The sequence below is a fragment of the Caretta caretta genome, chromosome 3, assembly GCF_965140235.1.
Source record: "Caretta caretta isolate rCarCar2 chromosome 3, rCarCar1.hap1, whole genome shotgun sequence".
NCBI lineage: Eukaryota > Metazoa > Chordata > Testudines > Cheloniidae > Caretta > Caretta caretta.
The window spans coordinates 98,118,349-98,133,603 of record NC_134208.1 but is presented as its reverse complement, the minus strand read 5'-3'; the positions used below and the strand labels follow the sequence as shown (position 1 = coordinate 98,133,603).

Genomic DNA, 15,255 nt, shown 5'->3' with positions numbered 1-15,255 from the left:
GTGGCACCTGCTTATGCTAGGGCTGACTTTGGCCCACAGTGTGTATTATTTAGTTGACACAGCAGTGATTTTGTGGCAGTGATAGGGAGGACCAACCAGTTACATATACCACAATTAGATTAAATATGCTTGGACTGTTGTTATCAAACAGAATCAGAATGCCCAGAAAAATCCCACAGGTACAGGATCTACTTCTTATCTTGTTTACCTACTATTTCATCTTGGAACATCTACCTCCAAAAGTTCCATTTGATTTTTGTAGATCAGTCATCCATTTGTTATCCTTCACACAACAATAAGACACAGGACAGCAAAAGAAATAAAAGTATAATCAACTTATATATGAATGGCACTTACAGGAAAACAGGTTTGTTCCAGCTACAAAGACCTTCTGCTCTTGGTTTTATTTCACAGCTACAGCTACAGACACCGAAAATTGTGACACCATACTCATAGTAACCAGTTGGGAAGTCACAGACCTATAGGATTATAATTTCACTTGAGGAACAAATTGCAGGAGCAGATTAAGTTCTAAACAAAAATATTTTAATGTAAATGTTATTGAGTTTTAATCTGAATAACCAGGATAATTAATAAACAATTTGTTTGCTCATGTAAAACCAACAACAGGGTAGGAAAATACAGAAAATCTGCCTACACTGATTTGTCTCTAAATAAAACCTTTTAGAATGTATTTCCTGGAATGTCAGCAATTCTTTAACAGTATTTAAAACATTTTTTAACTCTATACTAGGGATCTCAAACTCAAATTACGAGGGCCTCACGAAGACTAATACATTGGCCCGAGGGCCGCATCACTGACACTGCCGCCCCACTCCACCCCTTCCATGAGGCCCCGCCTCTTCCCACCCCTTCCCTGCCCCCTTCCAACCCCTTCCCCAAATCCCCACCCCTGCCCCGCCTCTTCTCCGCCTCCTCCCCTGAGCATGTGGCTCCCCGCTCCTTCCCCCTCCCTCCTGGAAACCGCTAAGTACCGCCAAACAGCTGTTTGGTGGCGGGAAGCGCCTGGATATAGGTAGAGAAGCGGGGACGAGGTGCACTGGGGGGCGGCGGGGGAAGGGAGCTTGGCGGCTGCAGGAAATAACTGCGGGGGGGTCCAGGGAGCTTGGCAGGCCACAGCAAATAGCTCCGCGGACCACATGCGGCCTGCGGGCCACGTGTTTGAGACCCCTGCTTTATACCATAGGGACAGTTAAACCTATTACTATTAATAGCATGCTCCTTTTAATATTACAACATTTCCAAACACTGGGCTTCTACATCAAAACTACTGCATGATAAGCTTGGAGCCAGATCCTCAGCTGGTGTAAACTGATGTCACTCCATTGAGGTCACAAAGAGAGGGCTACACCAGTCCATGGAGCAATGCCGATTTACACCAGGTGAGGATCCAGGCCTGCTTCTTTTTAAAAATTGAAGTTACGTGTATATCAAATTATATATACCTTATTGCCAACTTCAGGAGATCAAAGATTATGAGATTTTTTTAAAAGGATGATATTGTGTTTTTTAGGTCAGTCTCTTGATTGCTGAACTCCCCCTACCCACTCTCCCACATGTACTAGGTAAGGTGATTTTGACCCCTGCTGCAGGAGCTCTCACCCCCACATCTGCCCGTCTCCTGCCCAGCTATGAATCCTGTCCCCAGGCTCCCCATCATTTCTGTCCCCACCCAACCCCCCTCAATTCAGCCTCCCATCAGTTCAGTCCCCCAGCCCCCAACATCACCACCCCATCAGTTCAGCCCCCCTATTCCATCAACCCCCACTGCCTTAACTTCACCCTCCCAGCACTAACCCCATCTGCTCAGAACCCACCATCAATACAGCCCCCCAAACCCCATCAGCTCCCACCATACTCACGTCAGCCCCCACTGCAGCTCCCAGACCATAGTTCAGCCCTCCCAGCCTCACCTCTGCTCCTGAGGGTTCTTCACCCTCTGCAGGCCTGGAGGGACTGCAATGGGGTCCTCTCTCCCACTTCCCAGGCTGACAGCAAGAGCTCCGGCTGCCCCAGAGCTGGGGCTGACAGCGGGAATTCCAGCCAATTGGGACTGGCTGACAGTGGGAGTCTATTCATTGCACCAGGGCTCCCACTGTCAGCCCACCACACAAGGAGGGGCTCCAAGGTCAGCCCCAGGTAGCTGTGGCTCCCGCTGTCAGCCCCAGAGTCAGGTGCATCTGAAAAAAAAAAATTCTGACATGTGAGAGTTCTGTCGTGCGACCATGAGTCAAGCTTCATTGATCTTAGAAATCGCATCTCTCGTGATTAATTCATGAGAGTTGGCATGTCTGTATACCACGAAAACACCTTGTTCAATTGCTGGGTCCAAAAAGAAGAGCGATGAAGCTAACGTTGTTACTTGGTTCATAACTGCCTGTTGAGATTGTTTCCTTTTTATAAAATTTGAACTATGGAGATAATAGAAACAAAATAACAGTGAGCAGAAAAGGAAGGAACATAGAACAACAAAGAATAGAAAAAAAAGGGGATATGTTAAGGGATTTTTCAGTTTTGTCACTGTCAGTGACCATCTCAGTATCACAGAATTTTTCTTTTACCATTTCACCTGGAATCTCTGAACACGGCAGGGGAGTAGGCTAGCACAATAAAGCTGTATGAAAATGCCTCAGTTCTTAGTATTAATGTAAACACTTTCCTGCTGCACCCAAAGCAACTAGTACTTTCATTTCATTCAGTCATCTGCCATCTAGTGACCTTTCTAGAAGTTACAGCATATCATTTATTAAAAACGCCTACATTAGACATGTTGTAGCCATATGGGTCCCCAGATATTAGAGTGACAAGGTGGGTGAGGTAATACCTTTTATTGGACCAACTTCCCCTGGTGAGCGAGAGAAGCTTTTTGAACTACACAGAGCTCTTCTTCAGGTCAGGGAAAGGCACTCAGAGAGTCACAGCTACCTACAAGGTGGAACAGATTGTTTAGCACAGGGGTTCTCAAACTGGGGGTCGGGACCCCTCAGGGGGTTGTGAGGTTATTACATGGGGGGTCGCAAGCTGTCAGCCTCTACCCCAAGCCCCGCTTTGCCTCCAGCATTTATAGTAGTGTTAAATATAAATAAATAAAAAATAAAAAATAAATAAATAAAATAAAATAAAATAAATAAATAAGTGCTTTTAATTTATGAGGCACTCAGAGGCTTGCTATGTGAAAGGGGTCACCAGTACAAAAGTTTGAGAACCACTGGTTTAGCATAAGTACTTAACATATTATAAGAGACCATTCAAGGTGAAGTGCCCATTCACACGTCTGCAGTCATCACACAAAAAATGAGGACTAGAGGATTACAGATTGTTGTAATAAAATATAAATCCAATGTCTTTATTAAGCCCATGATTTTTTGTGTCTAACAAAGTTATGAATTTAAACTCCCGTGGTCGTCTTTTGAAGGTGTTGACATGAGAATGTCCGAGATGTTCTTCTCTGCAACAGCTGATACAAAACTTTTTAAGGGTTCGCTCAGAATTAGTCGTAGTAGATGAGATCCATATGCTAAGAGCTCTTATTGTAAAATACATTTTGTTTTTGTTCATGTGTTTTAATATTGCTCATGTAATGCTATAGCACTGGTGGTGTTTTGTAGAGATCCAGATCACTAAAGCCCCACCTACCCCAGATGGACCCCATTGAGGATTGGGACCTAAAACTTAACATACAGGTAACTGTAATAACTGCTCTTTAAAAATATTTAATAAACTACCAGGAATAGAATGAGGAATGAAGGAAGGTAGTTTAGCAGGAAGAAGGGTCCTGATTCTAAAAGCACTTAAGCATATGCTTAAATTCCACCAGAATCAATGAGACTATTTATGTGCTTAAGTGCTTTGTTGAATCAGGATCAAAGAGAGCAAGTGAGGATGGGTAGGTGGTAGGAGCATTATATAACCATAGTCTGCAACATCTTTATCTTCTGTCAATGCATGTGCATCCCTTAATAATTAATTGAGGCTCATGAAGATTTCAAAGGGAGAGCATTTTGTACTCTATGTCCCTGACACTGCAAACGCTTAAGTCTATGGGCTATATTACTCACAAAAATAGTCCTATTATCTTGAGTGGAGCTACTTGTAAGTAAAGTTACACACTTCATTAAGTGTTTGCTGGATCAGGGCTGTATTTTGTAACATGTCGTGTTTGTTTATTTTTACGAAGGTTATATAATTTCTATAAACATCTGGATCTGATATTAAAGCGTTCTCTATTGTAATTATGTTTTTTATATTTACATGGTAACTTATTTATTTTAAGTACCCTTTACCATTAAATGACAGAACAATGTCTTTGGTGAGTTACAAAATGTGTTAGCTTTTTTCAGTTGTGTTTTTTATGTGCAATTTGGGGAAAAAAACCAGACAAATCAAAAATAGCAAATGAATCAACACCCTGTTATTAATGCAGGAATGTCTGCAGTTATAATCTTATTTACTGGTTTGCCAGAATGCATAAAGAGAATCTGTACTTGCCCTAATTAATGGCCTATTTTCAGGGAATGCTTTTAATTAAAAAGTGACATTTATGCAATGGAGCAAAGTGATGCATGATTATCACTTGGCCTATTTCTGTGTGGTTCTAATGCTCTTGAAGAAAAAGGTGGGGTGCACTTTTTTTCTGAAAGTTTTGTAGAACATAGAAGGAGAAGTGAGGAAGGAGGAGTGAGATGCAAGAGACACAAACCTGGTGTGTATGTCTGTATGTATTTTAATGTGCTCAATATATTTCCATACAGAGTTGATGACAGTCAGTAACTTCCCTAGTGAACCAAATATGGTAATGTGACTGGAACCCAGAAATTCTTGAGATCTAATATGTCTTAAAATGTCATTCTAAATGGTGAATCCTCATCGAGTGGGTGTATTTACAGTGGGCTCCTGCAGGGATTGGTTCTTTGTCCTCCACTATTGAACATTATGAGTTGGAAAATATGAGATCATCACTGAAAGTTTGCAGATGACACAGAAATTGGGGGAGTGGAAAATAACAAGGAGGACAGGTCACTGAGAGCAATCTGGATTGCTTGGTAAACTGGGCACAAGCAAACAATATGCATTTTAATACGGCTAAATGTAAATGTGTATATCTAGGAACAAAGAATGTAGGCCATACTTACAGCATGAGGGACTCTATCCTGGGAAGCAGTGACTCTGAAAAAGATTTGAGAATTGTGGTGGATAATCAGCTGAACATGAGCTCCCAATATGACACTGTGGCCAAAAGGGCAAATGGGATCCTGAGATGTATAAACGGGAATCACAAGTAGGAGTAGAGAGGTTATTTTACCTCTGTATTTGGCACTTGTGCAGCCACTGCTGGAATACTGTATCCAGTACCAGTGCCTATAATTCAAGAAGGGTGTTGATAAATTGGACAGGGTTCAGAGAAGAGGCACGAGAATGATTAAAGGGTTAGAAAACATGCAAATAGTGATAAACTCAAAGAACTCAGTCTATTTAGATTAATAAAGAGAAGGTTACAGGCCTGATTAGTCTATCGGTATCTACATGAGGAACAAATATTTAATATTGGGCTCTTCAATCAAGCAAAGAAAGGTGAAACATGAACCAATGACTGGAAGTTGAATCTAGACAATTTCAGACTGGAAATAAGACATCCATTTTTGACAGTGAGAGTAATTAACCATTGAAACAATTTACCAAGGACTGTGGTGGATTCTCCATCACTGACAATTTTTAAATCAAGATTGGATGTCTAAAAGATCTGCTCTAGGAATGATTTGGAGGAATTCCATGGCCTGTGTTATACTAGACTTAGTATAAGTCAGACTAAATGATCACAGACTAAATGGTCCCTTCTGGCCTTGGAATCTATGAAGCTAAACCCGAATCTACCACTGTCTTGCTACGTATAATAGTGTTCTATTCTGAAAAGTGACTACAAAGAATAGCATTACAAAGTTCCATGTGTTTTGTATTTCAATAATGTTTCTAACTGGCAGCCTTGCAAACTTCACCTGGGATCTGAAAGTCGAGCTTTGTTCTTTCTGGCTGGTATGCCATCAGTAGTAATAATGGCGATGCTCAGGTGTAAGTGATGGTGAATTTGGCCCTGCAGTTGGAATTCAGTTAATTGAGATGATGACCTCACTCCCATAATTATATTGGTTTTGCAGTTTGAAAAGGAGAAGATGGGAGTATTGAAATTAATGGGACTACTTGCATGAGTGAAGAGCTACACACACTAAGGTTTGCTGGATCAGACCCACATCCTTTACTAACCTATCTGATGATTTTATTGTTTGAGTCTTTCTCTTGTCATAATGCAATGTACAGAAAATAGATTCAAAACCTGTTCAAGAGACTCTAAACCTGAAGTACATCAATATCTTAAATTCCAAAAACAGGAGTGCCATTAATCTCTATCCATGTTCCTCTATTCCTAAGTCCATTATCTGCCACATAGTTCTGTATGTGACAAAACAATACCAGGACCTACCAGACTACCACAGAGTATTGTTTATGAAGCAATGGTCAGGTTTGTGCTACTTACCCTAACTGCTGCTAGGTGGCAATATGCTACCTAGAAAACCATGAGATTTGCAGTTTAAGGCGTAGCTGTCACTTTGCCATAGATCCTGTCCTATTTATTTATTCCCTTTCCCAAGGAGGGATTTGTTTCTCTTAGCAGGACCTACAGAAAGTCACATCCCACTCAGGAGATTTCTAAATTAGGTTCACTGTTTTACATAAAGAGATGTAAAACTAAATGCTATAGCCAAGTATCTATTAACGGGGGGAAATACCCTCAGAATAGAAGGGGAAACACTCCCTTAAAACAAAGAAGGGGTCATAGGCCCATCACTGCAGTTTTTCCCTTTCTACTACCAGAATTAATAGGAATTAACCCTTTGGTTGTGGAGGCTATTACAACTTGAGACTAGGCTATTGATTCCATGATTCTATAGTAGTGTTCTCTTTAAAATTTCCTAAGGGAATTCGATAGTGTTCTCACCAAACCTAACCAGTGCTTTTTTTAACAATACAAAAGATTTGGGGGTATCTATTCAGATGAGAAAAAATTCTACCCAAAATGAATTCAAAATGCACATTTTCACTGAAGTCCCTTATGATTTGGCTATTTTGCGTCTCTTCTCTGCAACATCCATTCAAACTTTATATACCTAAAATCAACATTTAGGTAATACACAAGGCCAAAATATCTCCTACATATTTGTTTTAAATCATCATATTTAATCAACAAGACCAATGTCAGGAAACATTTGTATTTGACACCTCGACTGAAAAACAGTGTTAAAGAATGTAAAGATAAAGTAGATGCAATCCCTCCACTACAACAAACACATTAAAATTATAAGGAGAACGGCAGGGAACTACTGGTAGTGTGTACTAGCACGGATATAAAGGGCCGTTGGGAGAATTAGTTCATGTTTGCTCAACACTTTGAAAATGTAAAGTACTATGTAAGAACTAAGTATATGTATTTTCATCTCCAACACACACATATCTGAATACAAAACAACTAGATTGTCTCTTCACACTATGTGTAAATCATGTGAATTGAAGTGAATGGAGCAACATGGGTATAAACATCAGAATGAGAATGAAACCCTAACATCCCAATGGAACAATATTGTAGTGACTAATGAACAGTTGTTCCACTTCTGGGCTGTGTTCTCTAGGCTGAACTAAGCATCATATTCTGAACTAGTTGCACTATTGTTGTAGAATGAAAGAGAGATTAACCCCTTTAATTAATTGACTTTGTAGTGAAATGTGGCTATATTTAGTAACCCAGATTGCTAGAGCTGCAAAAAGTATGTCCAATCTAAATTCTTATCAATCTGGGATCTGATAAATGTCTGCTCTTGCTGAAATGTTTTATTCTAGGCTGATTTTATAATGCCTGTGGGTATCTGTATGCAGATACCATTATTGGGATTACATAGCCTGAGCAATATCAATTTCTCTTGTTGATGTTCTTGCCATCTGTTTGTCTTGTACATGTGTATACTTCTGTATTGCACTTTGAAAACGTAGGGGGGTTTAGAAGTATTTTTACTGAAAAAATACTTTTAGTCTCTCCCCAGCAAACATGAACTGAGAAACAGAACAATTAAACAATTAGATCAATTAGATTTGCTATTAACTTCAAAGCAGACAGGATTTCACCCCAAAAGTTATTTAAGAAAGCATTATGTCAAATCAGATGTGCACAAGTCAGTGAGAAGATAGGGGAGAGGGAGGTAGCATTAACAAGGCAGAAGGCTTATTTATACTGGGAAACTACATTGTGTTAGGTTTCAGAGTAGCAGCCGTGTTAGTCTATATCTGCAAAAAGAAAAGGAGTACTTGTGGCACCTTAGAGACTAACAAATTTATTTGAGCATAAGCTTTCGTGAGCTACAGCTCACTTCATCGGATGAGCTATCAACTTTGATGACGTCACCTATCAAGTGGACATTCTTTGGCCTGGACAGGCGGTAAGGCAAGCGACAAGGGAGGTCGGCATTTCTGCATGCAAAGGTGAAAAGAAACAGCATGGAATTTCCTCCACCAGATTCCCTGTTTCTTTGCTCTCAGCTGGAAAGAACTTTATCTAGGGGTCACTCTCAGGAAAATGCATTTTAAAGGCGGGCCAGACCATAAAAATGATGGGCAAAAACACCCCAAGTTCTCTATCCATATCTCTTTTTCACGTAAGTGGCCAAAAGATGCAGCTATTGGACCTTGGGAGCACATCCTGGCCTGAGAGTTTTGTCAGCAATGTTACTTGAACATGTGGCAAGAGACTTCACCTTGAACCAAGTCTAACTGGTTAAGTTTAGAAAGCGTTTTATCTTTATTTTTCCTGTAACTATTTATGACTTTAATGCCTTATACTTGCACTCACTTAAAACCCATCCCTTTATAGTTAAATAAATGTTTTATTCTTTAATCAATCTGGTGTTGGACTTTGTGGGTCACTCCATCTGTGGTGGCAAACTGTTGTATCTTAATCCCCTTAGAGGGCCAACAGACCTAGGAGAGTGCTGGACAGTGCAGAACATATGTATTGGGGAGTGGGGGGAGAGAAAACTTTGGGACTGTGAGTGTGTTGTGGTCACCCTGCATGTGGTAACCAAGGCTACTGGAAGCCAGAGAGTGACTGGAGTGTTTGCTAACGGGTTGCTGGCATCAGAAGTGCTGGACCAGGGCTGTGGCTATACAGACAGTCTTAGTGCGACAGGCATGCCATTTGGTTGTTTGTGAAGGGCCCACATTGGAGGCCATGGCAGCAGAGAATTGCGAGGCACCTCAGGTTGCAGGGCAGATCGTGACAGAGTCCCTCATTGGTCTGGATTGCACCCTGGAATGTCATATACAGTCACTGGGTACACTTGCCACCTCCATTCTTCCCCAGCCCAAACTGCTGCCTGCTCACTCTCTCCCCCTCCTCTTCCTCTTCCATGGCCTTCCCCCACCTCACTCCAGATGTCAGCACCATGGGGATTAAAAAGTCAAATGTGCTGCTCGGCAAATGCGTAGCAGCAGATACAGAAAGAGAAAACGCAAGAGGTAATAGAAAAGTTACCTTGTCTAATGGTTTCATTAAGGCACTCAGCTTTTAGTACAGTTGAAATTTCATTAGGCAAATGGCCCAAATGAGGCTACAGAGACATTTCAAGATGCATAGAGATCTTAAGCTATTTGGGTTTAGAGCAGTTACTGCAGAATTGTATTAATTTTCCAGTGAACTTTATATTGATTTACAGCATAAAAGGGAATTTAAAGCAAAGATAGTGGTGTCTTTTTGGCACATGCACTGGAAGATAAAGAGACTGTCTTGGGACTGCCCATATAGCTAGTGATTCCCTTTCACTCCTGCACCACCCTTTCACTCCTGCACCACCCAGCAGCACTGCATATCTTGCTGGCTTGCCCATTGCCTTTTTAAACAAGACCCCTCTGCTCCAGAGGACTTGCCTTTGGGTAACACCATCCAATGAAAAGGCAGATTGCAGGGAGCCACATGCAATTACTACCCTGCAGACAGCTGCCCCCCACCCACCTAAAACCAAGACAGCCACCCAAATGTCCACCCACTCTCAGCCCTCATCCATCTGAAACCAGCATAGCTACCCAAACACCCATCCTTTGCTGCAGAGACCCTATGCAAAGGGGAACTATTTTGGAAAACATCTTACCATTGCAACAGGAGTCCCAGAGTGGGAAGAGAAGATGGGAATGGTACTCCAAAACTGTGGGAAAAGAAACATATTCTTGGCACGGAGACTGGTTTTGGGACAATAAGTATTTGTGCTTTTTTTGATTTCTCTTAGCAATTGTAACGCCTTACCCCCTGAGCAAAGAAGAGGCTGAAAGCTCTCCGATTAAACAATAAAAAGGCAAGAGAGGATATGTTCCAGGAGCTAGTGAACTCATCCCAAAAGACAGCCATTAAGGCAGACGTGTGGAGGGATGGTTTCCTGGAGCAGTCTCAAAAGACTGAAATGGAGTGCCTGGCTCTGGAAAGGAACACAATGCAGACAACTCAGAAGCAAACAGCTGTGATAGAGCACGTTGTGTTACAAAGGGCACGCCTCCTGATATTCTGATGTCCTGCAAATTGTAGAGAAAACACCACACCGACTACCGTTTCAGTGACTCTAATTACAAGCCCTTCCCACAACAATCAGCCCTCCAGGAGATGAAGGAGAACCCTTTCAACTGTATCACCTGCAGGAGTTTGTGAGCACTCCTTAAGATGGGTATGCCGGAGTTCCATTGGTCTTATGTGTGCTCCACATTCTTATTTAAATTACTTTTGTTTTTATCCAAGAAAAAATGCGTTACCTATGTTTTTTGTTAACTCAGTACATTCATTCTGGTACAACTCTATTGAAATATGTCATCCAGGGTATGTCTACACTGCAAATAAAAACCTGTGGCCAGATCATGCCAGTTGACTCAAGTCTGGATGTGCGGCTGTTTCATTGCAGTGTAGACGCAATTGCAGTGGGCTGCAGTCTGAGCTCTGGGACCCTCCCACCTTGCAGGGTACTAGACCCCAGTATTTGCAGGGTACTCCAACCCAAGCCTGGAAGCCTACACTGCAATTAAACAGTCCCTTAGCCCAAGCCCCGTGAGCCCAAGTCAGCTGGCACAGGCCAGTTGTGAGTGTCTAACTGCAGTGTATTCATACCCTGAAATACCATAAATGACAACAAATTCCTTTCTCCCTCCCTCTCCCCCCGCAATTCCCCATAAAAATCAAACCAACACATTTCCTTGATTACAGTACATTCATTTCCATAACTACCCCCCTGGTTCCAGCACAATACATCCCTGATCCTGTTTCTTTGACTACTTGAGACATTTTCCAGAGGCACCATCTCTGGGTGTCCATAATGTTCAAGAAGTCTCTCTACTCCACCATCTGCTCCCATCCATTCTCCATGGTCTCTGCCACCAGCTTCCCTTAGGTCTGCCAAAAGATTCCCCTAACATTCTGCAACAACTCAGGAAAAAGGTAACTGCTCCTTTCTCTTGTACAAGCAGCCAGTGAAAGGCTTCATAAATCAGGGAAACAGAAAGTAAGCGGGGTCTCCCAGACTAACAAGAGGAATCATAACTCCATTAACAGCCATAGAAGTCTGGGGAGCACACACTCCCTTGCTCATCAAGCAAACAGGTGTGAATTTCTAAATATCCTCACATTAGGATTGCCAACTTTCTACTCACACAAAACCGAACACCCTTGCCCTGCCCCTCCTCTGAGGCCCCACCCCCACTAACTCCATCCCCCTTCCCTCTGTTGCTCGCTCTCCCAACCCTCACTCAGTTGCTCATTTTCACCAGGCTGGGGTGGGGGTGGTGGTGAGGGCTCTGGCTGGGGGTGCAGGCTAGGGAGTGGAGCCAGGGATGAGGGATTTGGGGTACAGGAGAGGGCTCCAAGCTAGGGCTGAGGGGTTCGGAGCACAGGAGGGGGCTCTGGGCTGGGGCAGGGGTGAGGGGGGATGTGAGGGCTCTGGCTGGGGGTGCAGACTCTGGGGTGGGGCTGGGGATGAGGGGTTTGGGGTGCAGGAGGGTGCTCTGGGCTGGGACTGAGGGCTTCGGAAGGCTGGAGGGGGGATCAGGGTTGGGGCAGGGGGTTGAGACGCGGGAGGGAGTCAGGGGTTCAGGCTGCAGGTGGCAGTTATCTCAAGCAGCTCCCAGAAGCAGCGGCATGTCTCCTCTCCGGTTCCTACATGGAGGCTTGGCCAGGCAGCTCTGCGTGTTGCCCCATCCTCAGGTGCTGCCCCCGTAACTCCCATTGGCTGTGGTTCCCAGCCAATGGGAGCTGCAGAGCCGGCTCTTGCAGTGGGGACAGCGTGCAGAGCCCCCTGGCTGCCCCTACACATAGGAGCTGGAGGGGGGACATGCTGTTGCTTCCGGGAGCCGTGCAAAGCCACTGCAGGAAGGGAGTCTACCTGGTCCTGCTGCACCGCCGATCAGACTTTTAACAGCCCAGTCAGTGGTGCTGACCGGATCCGCCAGGGTCCCTTTTGAGCGTGCATTTTGGTCGAAAACCAGACACCTGGCAACCCTACGTGACATTATGGACCTTTCCAGACCACTGTACATTCATCAAGATTAATCATCCACAGTGATCAACCTTGCGACACTAATGGGAAATGCATCTTCCTGTTGATAAAGTCTTTGGCCTGGTGTGGGGGGCAGAAAATAGGCATGCATCCTCTGTCATTAGTCGCTATGCAGTTTGGGAATCGCATCCTTGGCAAGTCATTGGTAACCTCCTGTGCATTACTGCACTTTTTGACACGATGGCACTCTCCTCATAGCATTACAATCCTCCATGACGACAGCCCCGACAGTTCATCTTCTACCACCAAATTGGTTAGCTACTGACTGGTAACTTCCGCCTGGGGATGGCAACATGCTGCTCCATGCTGAAAGGAGCTCTCATGTTGGTGTTCTGGTGCTGAAGCTCCAGGGAGAGCTCTGTGCAGGTTTCCAGGAAAGTGTCCTTTGTCATCCTGAAGTGCTGATACGACTGCTAGTCAGTACAGTTTTGAATCACTACACTGTCACACCAGTCACTTCTAGTTGATTGAACCCAGAAGCCGTGCTCTGCTAAGTAAAGATGTTCCAGATAAATACCCTGCAGAACTGACTGCACAATTTCCTCCTCCTCCTCCTCTGTTAGCCACACCCATAGCATCAACAGCCCTATGAAACCACTAAGCTGCATCCATCCATCAGTCTGACTGGAAATGTGTGTGCATCATCCTGTTTGTATTAATGACTGTCATGATCAGAGCGCTCAGGCAGCATGGAGGATCCAATGCTGACAGCAGTTTGAAAATGGTAATGGCAAAATTAATAGCTGCCAGGAGAGGAATCGAGGGAGTTTGTTAGTCTGTTCCCTAGTTGCAGAATTCCTGTAATTCCCAGTAGGCATTCTGAAAATCCACTGCATGAAAAATCACAGAGCATAGAGCGAAGTGACACCGTAAATTCAACCAGTGACCTTGAGAGATAAATGCATAAACTGCTAAAGCTTGAACTAAAGAGTCAAATCTCTATAACAATGCACATTCTCTGCAGATTGGCACAGAGGAGGACCTGTAGCACACATTCACAAGTGGGTTACAATTGCACCAGGGGATATCTGTCCAGGATGCTGAGTGGTTAATTTTAAAAAGCAGAGCTGTGTGGATGCGATGATTAACAAGGAAAGTACAGTATTTTAAACTGGTATAATAGCAGCATAGCCTAGTGGATAGAGTTCTGCAAGGGTTCTATCCTTGGTCTGTCACTGGCCTGTTAGAGTGGGTCTACGCAGGAATTAAACACTCGCGACTGGTCCATGTCAGCTGGCTCCGGCTGTTTAATTGTGGTACAGACATTTGGGCTTTTACTGAAGCCCGGGCTCTAGGGCCCTCCAGCCTCGCAAGTTCGAGTCAGCTGCCACAGGTATTTAATTTCTGTGTCGACATACCCTTAGATGGCCTTGGGTAAATCACTTCTCCCGTCTACCTCATGTTCTCTATCTGTAAAATGGGGTTAATTATAGTGATCTCTTTTGTAAAGCACTTTGAGATCTACTGAGGAAAAGTGCTATCCAAGAGCTAGGTATTATTCAGCTCTATAAAGTTAAATTGCACTTTAGAGCTATCCAATGTAACCTCCTTATGCAGACATGGTCTCTGTGTAAACAAGGACTGTCATGTTTAACATTGGTTTAACATCATCCCCCCAATGTATTCCCACCTTGAACCACAACCATTTGATATAATGGTGAGCACAGGAGTTCCTCTTTATACCGAGTGACAAATTACATTTAGCATCATGTTAGTTGCTATGACTCCTCAGGGTACAGTCTCACACTGTGAGAGATAATTGAGCAAGGAGATTTAAAAATAAAATGATGTGTGAGACTGTAAGTGTCCAATTAAATCAGACACAGAAAAATTTCCTTTTCCCTAGCAAGACCCTGTAAAAAATGTAGCAAAATGCCCCTCAGTGCCCCCCAAACCTCAATCCCAAGCAGGGATGTGAATACATATAGCAAAATCCTGGTGGGGAGGGGGGAAAGATGGTAACACAAAGAAAACTGATATCCCTGTCACATATGTGCACAACAAACATGTGCAAATGTATTTAAGCAAAACTACTTACAGCTAGTGTTATATATTTGAAGGACTAAATAACAGAATGAATGAATAACCAAAACTAAGGAGGGAGTCATTTCTACTAAGCCGTATTTTGCCATAAATTTTCATACTTTGACAAACTTACCTTTGGTCCTGACAAAATACTGCAAGCATATTGAGAGTACCCCCACACAGCGAGGGTGACATCACTGATGGGGAGTGGGTGTCCCCAGGCATATTCTCACTAAGCAATCAGGGCTTTGAAAATATGTCTGGTCTATCCCAAAGGCAAAATTATTGCTCTCCAGAAGTAGTGTGATGAGCCCCAGAGATAAACTCTCTCTGGCAGGGATGGTTTAGCAGCATGCAAGGAGGAGGAGGAGAGGGACACTCAAGCAGAGACAAGGTGATCAGCCCAAGGCTGCCTGTAGTTGGGTGGCAGCATTTTAACACCTCTCCACTCTAGATCACGAGTGGGTCACAGCCTCCCGCCTCTGCGGCCCTGCCTGCCTGCTTGCCTTCCCCTGAGCCCCAGCCCTAGTCACGGTGCCGCACACAACATCCGCAGAGTCCCAGCTCCTCTCTCCTGCCTTGCCTG

At 43.6% G+C, this 15,255-nt stretch overlaps 1 long non-coding RNA gene across 1 annotated transcript; it reads right to left on the bottom strand.

Moving 5' to 3' along the window:
• Nucleotides 1–1,841: 1,841 nt before the first annotated feature.
• Nucleotides 1,842–15,182, bottom strand: LOC125634195 (uncharacterized). Its single transcript, XR_007355818.2, has 5 exons — nucleotides 14,803–15,182; nucleotides 10,206–10,259; nucleotides 5,154–5,187; nucleotides 2,846–2,946; nucleotides 1,842–2,432 (listed from the first exon to the last, which is right to left on the bottom strand). It is a non-coding gene; the product is annotated as an uncharacterized LOC125634195 (long non-coding RNA).
• Nucleotides 15,183–15,255: the final 73 nt, after the last annotated feature.